The following is a 13,669-nucleotide window of genomic DNA, read 5'->3' as shown; positions in this document are numbered from 1 at the left end:
GCTTCCTTTTTTCTTCTTTTTTAAGCACAAAATGTAGAAATGTAGTATAGAAGGTGTAAAAATGAATAAGCATTATAAAAAACAACCCATTAACTGACAAGAATGAGTTTAGGAAATGTGTATTTTTGAAAGTAATATATAATTCTGTCTCAAGGGGAACTTCAAATACAGTTTATTATACAGTACACCAGCCTGCCTGTCAAAGGAGGATATACGGTATATATTTTTAACCCACTAAGCATGCACAAAGGAATCTGTTAGATTCCATTTAATAACACTCTTAACAATAATTTTAGTAGGATTGAAGTCTAGCTGGTGTTTCTGGCAGTAAGATTCTCCGGACTAAATTATTATTTTGCAGTGCTGTTTTTGTTTAGCAAACAATTTATACATGTGTCCATTGCTCAAAGACTGCAGCATCAACTGGTGATATGTATGCATAGATATAATCACCAGACAGACCTTTCAAATCCCTTCAAACACAATGCTTTTCACTGGACAGCTCCCACATTCATTTGCCCAGGTTGTATGAACTGACCATTAAGTTTGGCTTAACCTAAAAATAATGCTAAAAATCAAAATATAGGATCTGCCATTAAGGGAGGGATCAAAGTGCATATTGCACACTAACATCTCACAACAATACTGAATGCTGAAAGAACAGCTTCAAAAACAAGTGTCAATGGTTTGGCTGGAAGAAACTCCAGAATGGAACACACAAGAAAGGAGGTTGCCTAAAACATCCTTTTTTTCAATGAAACATTTACCAGCATGTGTTTATTCTTCAAGAGACACCCAAAACGGAGATTGCTAGGGCTGTCAGATAAAAAATGGCAAAATTCTGCAGTCCTGCAATGGAAGTGTTGCTCTGGGAAAGAAAGGACATCTGTTACAGTCTAGGGAGACGTCATGTTCTAGAATGAAACAATTCTCTATCACAAAGGAGCCACCTAGTAACAGTAGTTACACTTCTGGCAAAAGGCAAAAATAAAGGCGCTTGACTTCTCCCTGGCTCGCGCTGCACAATTATTACAACAATTAGGCTGCATGCACGCCAGGAACACTTAAAACACACCCACCCCAGGAATGCTGGGATCTGTAGTTTGTTATGTAGCTCAGTGAGCAACAAACTACAGCTCTTGGGATTCTTTGGGGTGCAGGATGATCTTTAAATGTATGCTGTGCATGCAACCCTAGTGGATCCAGGGGAATCTATGGAGGAGGGAGTAGCTCTCCCTCTCCCTTTTCACTGGATTCTATTCAAAGCTACTCTTTGTCACTAAATTCTATCTGCCTTTGAACTGGCTATAAGTTTCTAGTCTGCTAAGTTCATTGAAATCAACAGAGCAGTGCCATGCATGTAAAAAGGTAAAGGGACCCCTGACCATTAGGTCCAGTCGTGGCCGACTCTGGGGTTGCAGCGCTCATCTCGCTTTATTGGCCAAGGGAGCCGGCGTTTGTCCGCAGACAGCTTCCGGGTCATGTGGCCAGCATGACTAAGCCGCTTCTGGTGAACCAGAGCAGAGCACAGAAATGCCGTTTACCTTCCTGCCAGAGTGGTACCTATTTATCTACTTGCACTTTGACGTGCTTTCGAACTGCTAGGTTGGCAGGAGCAGGGACCGAACAATGGAAGCTCACTCCGTCGTGGGGATTTGAACCGCCGACCTTCTGATTGGCAAGCCCTAGGCTCTGTGGTTTAACCCACAGTGCCCCCCGCGTCCCACCATGCATGTACAGGGGCTTAATTAAAGAGGAGATGATAGCCTGAAGGAGTAACATGCTGCTGTCATAATCATAGAAACATAGACTTGTACAGTGGGAAGGGGCAGCCTTCCCCATCATCAGTGCCATCTGTGCATATGGTAATTTACACAGTGAAAAGCAATCATTTACAATGCTCTTTAAATCCAATATATCTCTAAACAACAAATTATAAGACAAAAAGGAGGAGTGTGGTAGCCTTTGAGCCTTCATCTTAGCATCTGAGAGGCATCTGCCTAGACAGTGCTGGAAACAAATTCTGGGTCAGGAGGATGAACTTTTGACTGCATCCACTACGCGCTCAAATTTTGATGGATACAGGAACTGAGAGAGATGAGCACACTGAATTGCAGCTTGTAGGAAGATTTAATTCCTTCATTGCATGTGCCAAATCTTTCAAACCCCGATTTTCAAGCAGTGGTACTTTTTCGTAAATTGGCTGTGATATAATGGATACAGTGCTAGAATAGGGAGACCTGGGCTTTAGTGCTGCCCAGCCATGAAACTCATTGTGCAGGGCTTCACCAGTCACAATTTCACAGCCTACCCTATTGCACAAAATGGTTGTAAATACAAAGTATGGGGGTATCCAGTGTGTTCCCTTACAACTACAACTCCCATCATCCCTAGCTGGTCAGGGATGATGGGAATTGTAGTCCAAAAACAGCTGGAGACCCAAGTTTGGGAAACACTGCCCTACACTAACAATAGGCATCCACCAGCAGAACAGGGAAAGGGGGGGGGATTTTTGGTAATGCTGTGCCAAAATCTGTCCTCCAGGTTCTCAAAAGTTTTCTTCCCCTGCAAAAGATTTCCTGCCTCTTTCATGGCACTTTAGAATCTAATCAAAATTTCTTTATAACTCAACAGCTTAGCCTATCATTGCATGGTTGTTGTGAGCAGTGTTTTCCCCCTCTTTCCATTAAACCACGGGTGTCAAACACAAGGCCCGTGGGACGAATCCGGCCCGCCAGACCTTGTCATGTGGCCCGTGTAGCCACCGCTGGCCGCCAGCCTTCACCTTTTATTCTCGCATTTATTTTTTTTGACACAAGAAAGCTGCCTCTTCAGCGCATGCCTACAAGCCAGAGAACGTCTGCCCTCTAGCGGCGCCGGCCGTTCTACACAGGAAACCTCCACTCTACATGCATTCAGGAAACCTCCACTTGTTTTTATATTGAGCGCATGCCATCCTGTGATGTGACAGATCCAACGGCTGCCTGAACCCTTCTCTCCTGTACTGTAAGTCCTACAGATACAACCGGCCCTTTGAGGGTGAACAAACTGCTGATGCGGCCCCCGATGAATTTGAGTTAGACACCCCTGCATTAAACGTTTAACCAGTGCTCTGCAGCCTCCCCAGATGCTATGCTTCCTGATCTGAAAGGGCCCCATGGGGCAAGTTACCTCTTGCTGTGAGCTTTAAGCAAAGACTGGAAAGCCAGAGAGACTGGGTACCAACTGACTGAGACTAGTGGGGTCACTGATGTTTTTAGAGGAAGCTCTTCCTTTATCTTTAAAAAGAGTCTTTTTAAAAAGTAAATAAATAAATGTATATTTTTTAAAAAAACAAAGTGGGAAATCAACCACCTGGTGTCGTAAGTGCAACAGGCAGCCTTGTCATCTTATCCTTAAAGGCGTGTTGTTATTATTATTACTATTTATTAAAATTATATACAATTGTATTCTAAATCAAAGTTATCGCACCACCGCAAAGCCTTCAAATAATGCTTGGTGGTAGAGTGGTCAGCCAAAGGTAAAACCATCTGGATAATCAGTGAAGCAATTATATAAATAATTTGCTGTGCCCATAGTGCACTATACACATTGGTTTCAGGCATTCAACATTTTTTAGCGCTCTCTCTCGCTCTCTCTCTGTGTGTGTGTGTGTATGTGTGTACACACAAATAAACAAAGATACGGAGCATAAATAAATACTATTATAGCAAGTTGAAAGCAGTAAAAGGTTGGACACTATCACTGAACTTATTGTTCCAAAACATGACAAAAAATACCCATTTCTCCATAGCCCTGTTAGGCTGATTTATATGCATTCTTTTATAATATGTTGGGCTTAATCATAGTTACTATGGACCAATTTTTCTCAATTAGTTCAGTTGCAGTAGGAGATATGCTCTCTCTCCCCCCCCATTTTTAGTTATGATAATCTTAGCAGCAGTTATTAGGTTGAAATTGTTTCTTGATCACCCTCCAGAATAACGTATTTTAGATAACCAAGCAGAAATATTTAAGGTTCAAAGGGTACATAGGTGCTGGGGCCACAGCAAATCCTCCCCCCTCCAATTTTTTTTGAGGGCACTTGGCCCCACCCCCTGGATCTTTGCAACTTTGTGGGACATTGCACACATGATGTCAGAACATCGTGTGAGGCCCCCTCAATCACTTTGAGAAGCTAGTGTCTCTGAAAGTGTATATGGTATCCTAACACATGAGAGATATTAGCCTGATGTGATTTCCAAAATATTTCTATTTGAGAACAATTCCTGGAAATATATATGTAATCTGTTTTGTTTAATCTACATCTAAATATTTTTAGATGTGTATTTTATTCATCTTGTAATGTTTTAAATACCACTGATAGAGGGTTTTAGAATAGTTCTCCTTTAGGTCTTCTGAAATTATATTGGAATGGAAGTTGTCCAAAACCCAGTTCCATTGCTACCTGGTTAATCTCTTATCCAAATCTTATACCCGTTTTCTCATAGATGTATTCCGCTTCTGATTCAAAGTTAACCAAATGTCATAGAATCTTGCAATTATCTCTTCCTTGACTTCCACAAATTTTTGTATTGGAGAGGAGGCTGCATCTCTAATTTGAAAATACTGGAAATGTGGAGGCCTTGTTGTTTCCTCAATTGTGACCTCAATGGACAGAATGACATCATGAATCATTCTGTATTTTGCCATTTCTTAAAATCTTTAACTACCTAAGATTCTGGATTTAGAAATTATAAAATGGAAACGTTAAAGGCAACAAACCCACAGATATCCTATTTTTAATTTCATACCCAGTAGCTAATATTGAAGGAAGAATTTCAAATTTAGAGTCCTGATAGCTTTCTTTAAACCATAGGGATATTTAAGCTTCCTCTGCCTCCAGTACAGCATTCAGCATTTTTACTGCTTTCCGTGGATGTACATAATTGACCAATTTGATCACTGGGCATAACATTTTGCCACTTAATCAATAAAGCAAGTCAAATGTTGGAGGGAGTGGGGAAATTGGGAAGGGGGCAGTGAAAATCACCGCAAGCTTTAATAACACAGAAATCCCTGACAATAAACATGTCAGTTCCTGCTATTGACATTTTAAATAATGACAAGTACTGCCTGAACACCTCGAAGTCTCATTCCTCAGTGATTAGATGGAAGACCCAATCAGGTCATAATTTATACATACAGGATGCATAAACATAATCAGAAACAAACCTAGATAACAAAAATGCATCTTTAGTTCTAAGTTTAGCACTGTGTGATTTACAGCTGCTCACAAATGATCTAGTGCCAGTGACAAGGCCCAGACAAATAATTGGGTGAGACTGGCCCTACTTGAAGTCACTTCTATCTAGCAGGATTTTATTTTTTATTTTTATTTTTACAAATGTTCTTCTCAGATTTATTAACGAGCTGTTCATGAAGTAGACTTCAGTTTTAAGGTCTTTTTTGGGGGTGTGCAAAGTATTCTAATATTGCCTTTAGGGTCTGACACATAAGATTTCTGTATGCACATTTAGTACAGTGGTACCTTGGGTTAAGAACTTAATTCGTTCCGGAGCTCCGTTCTTAACTTGAAACTGTTCTTAACCTGAGAGACCACTTTAGCTAATGGGGCCTCCCGCTGCCGCCGCACAATTTCTGTTCTCATCCTGAGGTAAAGTTCTTAACCCGAGGTACTATTTCTGGGTTAGTGGAGTCTGTAACCTGAAGTGTCTGTAACCTGAGGTACCACTGTATAGGTTTGTTAGGTTGTATCCAATGGTGAAAGGATGTGGGTGGCGCTGTGGGTTAAACCACAGAGCCTAGGACTTGCCAATCAGAAGGTTGGCGGTTTGAATCCCCGTGACAGGGTGAGCTCCCGTTGCTCGGTCCCTGGTCCTGCCAACCTAGCAGCTCGAAAGCACGTCAAATTGCAAGTAGAGGTACCGCTTTGGTGGGAAGGTAAACGGCGTTTCCATGCACTGCTCTGGTTCGCCAGAAGCGGCTTTGTCATCCTGGCCACATGACCCGGAAGCTGTACGCCGGCTCCCTCAGCCAATAAAGCAAGATGAGCGCCATAACCCCAGAGTCAGCCATGACTGGAACTAATGGTCAAGGGTTCCTTTACCTTTACTATCCAATGGTGAAGGAGAGCACTTTTGCCCATGCAAAGCAGGGATCTGTTTTTTGTCTATCTACCCTACCTTCTGCATCATCCTTCCCCGCAGACACAATAAACCTGCCCCTGAGGACAGGCGCACCCTCCAGAATAGTGTGAGATATGGGGCAGAAGGCACCCACTCAGTGGAATGCCCCCCATCAGATGTTAAGGAAATAAACAACTATCTGACTTTTAGACGACATCTGAAGGCAGCTCTGTATAGGGAAATTTATCATGTTTACTGTTTTTGATGTTTTAATTTGCTGGAAGCCACCCGGGGTGTCTGGGGCAACATTTAATTCATATTCCTCCATAATATAGAGACTATAGAGTCCCCACTATCAAACCTTGGACTGTCAGTCATTTAATTTGGTGATCTGTATTGATACTGTATTAGCAGTAAGGTTTCAGATGTTAGTGAATGCATCTGTGAGCAAGTCAGTCCTCTTCTCAAACCACATCACTGGAATGGGAAAAATACATATGTCTTCCTGGAACAAGTAATTGTTGAGTTCTGGGCATCACAAGTAACTACATGGGAGAATTGAACTAATTTCACCTGCTTTCTGGGGAATTTCCTTGTGAAACTAATGATTATCACACCAGCCTGCAACCTTCAACTCACCTTCACGAATGTCTAGTAACCAACTAAGTTAAAGAACAAAGAGGCCTGAAGCAAGAAAGTGGATTGGTGCAATGATTGATGATGTCACAAAGGCACTGCTTTTTACCTCAGTAAAATGACCACACAGGAATGGGCAACAGCAGAGTAAGGACTCAGCTACATTAGTAAAGAAACAGTGATTTGACTGCAGTATGAACATGCGACACAAGATGGTGCCAGAGAGCAGAAATTTTTAAAACTTGATTTTCCATAGATATATTTTCTTTTTGTTAAAACAATCTAATTTCTGACTTATTTCCCCCCTGTTTTTAGATCCATCCCAAGACTGCAAACAAGGGGAGAGTGATGTTGGGGGCCTATGGTAAGTCCCTCTGGAAGTGAACAGAGAGCTCAAAGAATGGTTGGGAGGGTGGCAGAAAGACTAAGAGGAGGAAAAACTGAGGCAGGCAAAGAAGGAAAGCTGGCACTGACTCTAGAGCTGCAATATTTAGTTGATAAATCCGTAAATGGAATGAAACACCCGATTAACCAGACAGGACCCCAGAAGTATGTATAACATAAATGCACATATAAAAGAATCACAGCAGTGTTCCTTTTTTATAATTTATTATCTTATATAATTGGTCAGCTACTGCCTACCTGAATCCAGGTGACTCCAATTAACAAAATGCTGACCCGCCACTTCAATGGGTGCTTGGAGCTGAGAGTATCACTCAACAAGTAGACTGAACTTCTGCACCAGGGAAGAAAGAAAAGAAAAAGAAACCCACCTGCGTCTCTACAGCCACAGCAGGCGCTGTAACCTTCCAACATTTCGACTTCACCCCTAAAGGCGCACTCCTTCATTGTCTCCCAAGACAGATGGATGCCAATTTATCAGCCTACAATATATATATGAGCAGCCTATTCTCTTAAGCATGCATACAAATCCACAAGCTATAAACGTCCATTAGTGCATACCTCAGCCATATGTTATGTTATTTTTATCTATTTCAGTGTGAAAGTACTAAATAATTTTGTTTAAAATTTCTTCATGTAGTGTTCTATTACTAGCTCTCCTGTAATCAAACAGGGTCACTGAGCAGCCAAAGTCTATACATATTTCTATACATATCCCAATCCATTTAACTGGTGTCTTGCTAGTTAATCGGGTCCTCCCTTAAAGAGGGCACATATTGCAGTGAGACCTGGACAACAGGCACCCTGTGTTGTGGGTGGGTTCAATTGGTAAGCCACAACACCCGATTGGTAGGTCCCTCGAAGCTGGGTACAATCTGGCCAATGGGACACAGTTCAAACGGTTTGAGGGACCTATTTATGCCCATGCACGTGACCCAGCGCTTCCTCTTGCGGCGCGTGCATTCGGAACACCCACCCACCTCTACCTATTTTTAGAGCCTGTTGTGCTTGACCTTGCTATGCCGTCGTGTGTCGTCTGTCATTGGGACAGGAGCACAGCAGGAATTTCCCCCACTTGGCTGATTGGCTGGTGCCATTTGGGTTTCGCCTGCCATGTAGCAAATCATCACAACTTGTAAAGTTGCAGACAGGCTCTAGTTCAGGTGATAGGGATGGGAGAACGCTCTCGCCATCCCTGTGTGAAGGGTATTCCGTTAAAGGAATCCAGGGACTTCATGGTTTGGTCAACCCCTGAGAGGGGGATGTGCCCGTGCCTTAGTCCAGGGGGACATTTGGGTGGGGGAGATACCCTGCTCCTGGCTTTCCGCTTATCCAGGTGTTCACCCTTGGCTGACCTATGCTGGTGCCCTGGGTCAGCACTACCTGCATGGCAGGGAGCTAGTCGAACCAGAGCCTATGCAACTAGTCACTTTCTGTAATCAATAAAGTTGTGGCCTAAATTCTGCCAAAAACCAAACCTAAACTTTGAATAAAGTGTGAATTTATTTAGGGGGGAGGTTTCTGGGTCTGAACACGCAAATAACGAAGTTTCTATTCTTTACTTCATGGTAGATGTGCACCATTTGAAAAAAAACAACAACAACTCCTCACACTAGGTTAATTGAGTAAACTTAATATATTAATATAGTGTATTTTATGCTAGACTTTATTGTTCATACAGTGTGTTGTTTACGCACTGTTGAACCATTTTGGTAAAACTTGAGGGGGGGGGGAGCTAAATTGTTTCATTTTAATCAAAGGCAAAATAAGGCTAGAAATCCACCCCTAGGATTAATCTCAGTAAAATCCATTGTGTTGAGATTAAAATGCAGGGATACATTGCATTAACCCAGATGGTTAATAAAGCAGGGATACATGGAATTAACCCAGATGGTTAATAAACTTTGCACATTGTTTGGAATTAAGATAACAGCAAATGGCTTCTTGACTAGAAGACAAATTGTTTGTGAATTGTCAATGCTAGTGGTGTGCTAAAACTACTCACATATTTTTCCACAAACATTTTTGGCAGTTGTAAGAACACCCACCCCCTTCTTAATGATTTTTGGCAACACTCGGGGGGGGGGGGGACAAACAAACAAATGTTTTCTTGTTTTTTGTGTTTTGTTTTTTACATTGTTAGCATTCTTTCCTTTGGCTTCTTCTCAGAGACATTATTAGGCTACATGGCATTGTGACATGTAGGATCACATGTGTGATTTGCTTTCATTAGTGTTCACTTTCAACCTCTCTTATTTTCCCTGAACGACATTACCATGTAGTCCAATTTGATTGGGTATGTAGTGCCAGTTGCATGATACCTAACTGACTGAGATCACCAGCCACTGACTAATTCAGCAAGGAGAAAGTTGCAGCAGCTGGAGGAAAAATGTGACACTGACACAGCAGTAGGGGAAGCAATGGTGTCAAATTGTGATGAGAAAGGTGAGTACAGTAGTACCTTGGCTTAAGAACAGCTTAGTTTATGAACAACTTGGATTAAGAATGCTGCAAACCGGGAAGTAGGTGTTCTGGCTTGTGAACTTTGCCTTGGAATAAGAACATGTTTTGCTTGCTGTTGAGTGTGTTCCATTTGTAAATTGAGTCCCCCGCTGCTATGGGAAAGCATGCCTTGGTTTAAGAACAGACTTCCAGAACGGATTAAGTTCGTAAACCAAGGTACCACTGTACCTGTAAAGCCTAATTTCTAGCCCACCAAATTAGCTTCTTTTTAGAATGTTACAGTTAAAACTGGGGAAGTTGCAGCTTAGTCCTCATCAGTTCACCATGGGTGGGCAGTGCAACCGACCACTGGTATTCAGACACACAAACATTGAATATTAAAAGCTTGTTAATAAGCTAATAAGCATGTTTAAATAATCTCTGTGTTATATGCTGACTATGTCCTGGCAATACTAAAAATGATTAAATTCTCTTCTCTTACTACCTGGATACAATAATATGCATGCACAAAGGAGTGAACGAAGGGCATGTTGCACATACAATAAGCCAACTAAAAAATGATTAAAACATAAGCTTGAAATCACTTACTCTGCATTAGTATGATTAATGGAGCTGGTCTATTGGTAAGACATTGCAGCAGTCCTGAGAAATGGCACAATTACTTATTTTGAATAGGAAAGTTAAAAGACTTGTTACTAAAGGGCAGTGAGTACCATTTGGCGGTTAATTAGCACTTCTAGTGAACCGCACCATTAAACACTGTAAACATAATTCCCAACCTGATCACTTTCTGACATCCCTATTGGTATGAAGTAAATTGAAATGAATGGCAATATTGATTGCTCCTCTGTTAATTAAAAACTGGCAATCATTCCTGAAATTTAAAAGGTGATTCACTGACCACTTATGTCAGCTTTAGTCGGAGTACAAGGTACCATAAGAGCCAAAGGGTTTGCCTTTTATCAACTTAACCTCGTAAGAGAACAACCCTGTAAAACCAGTGTAATAAATTAGCTATTGATAAAAGTAAGGGCTGTAGGACAGAGATAAAACAAATTTAGAGGAAAATATCAAGAGAATTCTTCCTGCAGTTTACTAATAAACAAACAAACAAATCCCTATTTTGATTTTATATTTTTTACATTCCCAGTAATGGCTCTTCAGCTCTGGGGAAAAAAATGATCTCCTAGTTTCCTTCCAGCGATATAATCCTATGGTTCTAAAAGAACCATAGAACTGATAGGTAAGCATAACTTCTAAACTCAAGGGAAGACAAGCTCCAAGAAACAGATGTTAAAATCAACATTTCAAAATGCCAATTTTTGAAAATCCAGTCAATTCCAAATTTCTCCAACATTTCCAAAGAGCTGCCCCCATCTGCCTCAGCCTCTGAAATTCACTAGAAGCAAAACAGAAGCAAGAGAACATACGAGTGACCAAAAAGAAGGGGTGAAATGAAATCCAGCTGGAAAACCAGGGTTGAGAAGTAGAACTGACAGGGCTGGTACAAGTGATTAAGTTGCCTGAGCTGAGTGATGTCGCCTCCTCTTCCAGCCAGTGGCGTAGCGTGGGTTGTCAGCACCCGGGGCAAGGCAAGTAATTTGCGCCCCCTAACCGTGAGTGAGCCAGGTAGGGGCAGAGAGCTGCGAGTGCGAGCGCCCCCCCCCCCGATGTTGCGCCCATTGCGGCCAGCCCCCCCTGCACCCCCACTGCTTCCAGCTCACCAGCCCCATTTCCTCTTCACTCCCTACTTACTTACATTTTACAAGTGATTTAATGGTGGTAGTCTCTCTGCCTCCCCTGCCTCCTTGCTTTGCTCTCAAAAACAGCCATGAGACATTCTGAGCAAGGTGGTCAGGACTGTGGATTGAATCCAGATTTTCCTCCCATAAGTAAGAGCATCCCTTGAATAGGATTATTCTGCCAATTTCTTCCTTCCCTTTCAACCCCGGCACCCTTTTATAGATATACTGCCAGCTGAAAAGAGGATGGGAATTCAGCCAAAAACACCTCTTTCCCTCTCTGCCAGCAAGATATCTCTGCCAGATCAAAAGTCTTCAATGGATGGAAGAACCCTTTCCACCTGCAGAAGGCAAAGGGTAGCTTCAACCCAGAAATATGAAAGCATTCACAATTTAGGTAGGGGAAGGCGACAGAGAATTCACCAACTTCTGATGCCGAATTAAGGACTGAACACGGGTCAAGTGATCACACATGTAAAATAAATTGCACTTTTCAAAATGTTCAGACCATTAACATTCAAATGCTTCTTTTAAACAGCAAGAGACTATTTACTATTGAAAAATGTTATCACTGAGTGAAATGTTGTTTAGTTAATAATCTGATTTTAACAGACGAATCAATTAAGCAAAGCATTTCAAATGTATTTTCATGTAGTCAAGGCCTCAAGAATCCAAGGAAAGTGTGAGATAACGGATAGCTATTAAAAATTGTAAGTTATTAAAAGGAAAAGCTATCTTATTCCCGCCCCCCCATTCTGTATAGGTAAAAGTTAAAGGTAATGGGACCCCTGACCATTAGGTCCAGTAATGGCCGACTCTGGGGTTGCAGCGCTCATCTTGCTTTATTGGCCGAGGGAGCCGGCGTTTGTCCGCAGACAGCTTCCGGGTCATGTGGCCAGCATGACTAAGCCGCTTCTGGCGAACCAGAGCAGCGCACGGAAATGCCGTTTACCTTTCCGCTGGAGCGGTACCTATTTATTTTCTTGCACTTGATGTGCTTTCAAACTGCTAGGTTGGCAGGAGCAGGGACCGAGCAATGGGAGCTCACCCCGTTGTGGAGATTCGAACCACCAACCTTCTGATCAGCAAGTCCTAGGCTCTATGGTTTAACCCACAGCGCCACCCGCGTCCCATAAAAAAGTTAAAGGTAACTATTCCCTATAAGAGGAAAACATAAGAATTAGAGAAGCCTTAAAAGTAAACATGTACCTTTAAGAGGCCTCTATTTTTTACTTTTACCAAGATATTTTGACTAGCAACAGGAACACAGTTACTTCGTTTTACCTTTCTTGAGTTCAGGCTGCTCACAGGTAAATTTTTGTTTGGAAAGTTTGAAGAAAATCCATTCAGTCACTTTGGAAGTTAGCAGAGCATGAAGGCTCAGATGGTATATATTTTGTGCTCTGATAGCTTAATCTAAACAGTTTTTGAAAATTCAAAAACAGGGAAGGAATGCTAAGTTAGGTAATACTCATACGAACAATTACTCCATGGGCTACAGACCATAATTCTCTTTCAGCTCTCCTCACAACATAAATAGAGGTAAAGTGATGCAAACAGACATGCAAATTACAATTTAACAGCAGTCCTATTTAAATAACACTTACCCTTGTTGCAATTGTGAGTGTATATACTCAAAGCGTGGACATTACAAAAGAGAAGATTCTTCTGCTTAAAAGTCTCTGGATATATAATACATTTTTTCTTATATAAACACAGCCTTTAAAAAGAGACCTTTTTTTTTTTTTGAGGGGTGATGGACACAAAGGCACACTCAAGTAGATCATACTAAGTGTTGGCTTACAACCTATTCATACATGTTCAAGTGATGGTCTGCATGTGCTAATGAACCATCACAGAAATTAATCACCACAGAAATAACCTTAATTTCATTACACACGCATTGTGTTCATTGGAAGCAGTGCACACAATTCAGCAATCAACTCACACAATTCAGCATCATTAAGCTCCAATTCATACACTCCACGAGGCGTCACAGGGTAGAGGCACAGAACCCCTCCTTCCACCCCAGTATTCCATGCTCAATTTGTCTTCCTCTTCCCAATTGCCTGTTGCCATTGTTACCACCAATACTGAATTTATTGCAGAATCTTGCTGCCAACGCTATTGCCAGTTTCCCTCCAATTTAATTGATTCCGCTTTCTCTTTCCCCATTGTGTTGCCCCTGCTCTGCCCCAACGCCTCTGCGTTGACTTAGCTACTGATGCTTTTGGGTTTCAATGCTTCTCTAGCACAACTGTAGCAAAGAGGAAGGTATGTGGGGGAAAGCCATTCTTA

At 41.8% G+C, this 13,669-nt stretch overlaps 1 protein-coding gene and 1 long non-coding RNA gene across 7 annotated transcripts in view; one reads left to right on the top strand and one right to left on the bottom strand.

Moving 5' to 3' along the window:
- The window catches only part of GRID1 (glutamate ionotropic receptor delta type subunit 1), a 703,469-nt gene that overhangs the window by 209,574 nt on the left and 480,226 nt on the right, over window positions 1-13,669 (bottom strand). The window lies entirely within an intron of this gene.
- Window positions 6,883-11,870, top strand: LOC310845413. The gene is made up of 4 exons (XR_014564683.1): window positions 6,883-6,979; window positions 7,080-7,128; window positions 9,449-9,611; window positions 11,595-11,870. It is a non-coding gene; the product is annotated as an uncharacterized lncRNA (long non-coding RNA).

Source organism: Podarcis gaigeae (genome assembly GCF_964106915.1).
Source record: "Podarcis gaigeae genome assembly, chromosome: 5".
In the NCBI taxonomy this organism is placed as follows: domain Eukaryota; kingdom Metazoa; phylum Chordata; class Lepidosauria; order Squamata; family Lacertidae; genus Podarcis; species Podarcis gaigeae.
This window is presented reverse-complemented; position numbering and strand designations above follow the sequence as displayed.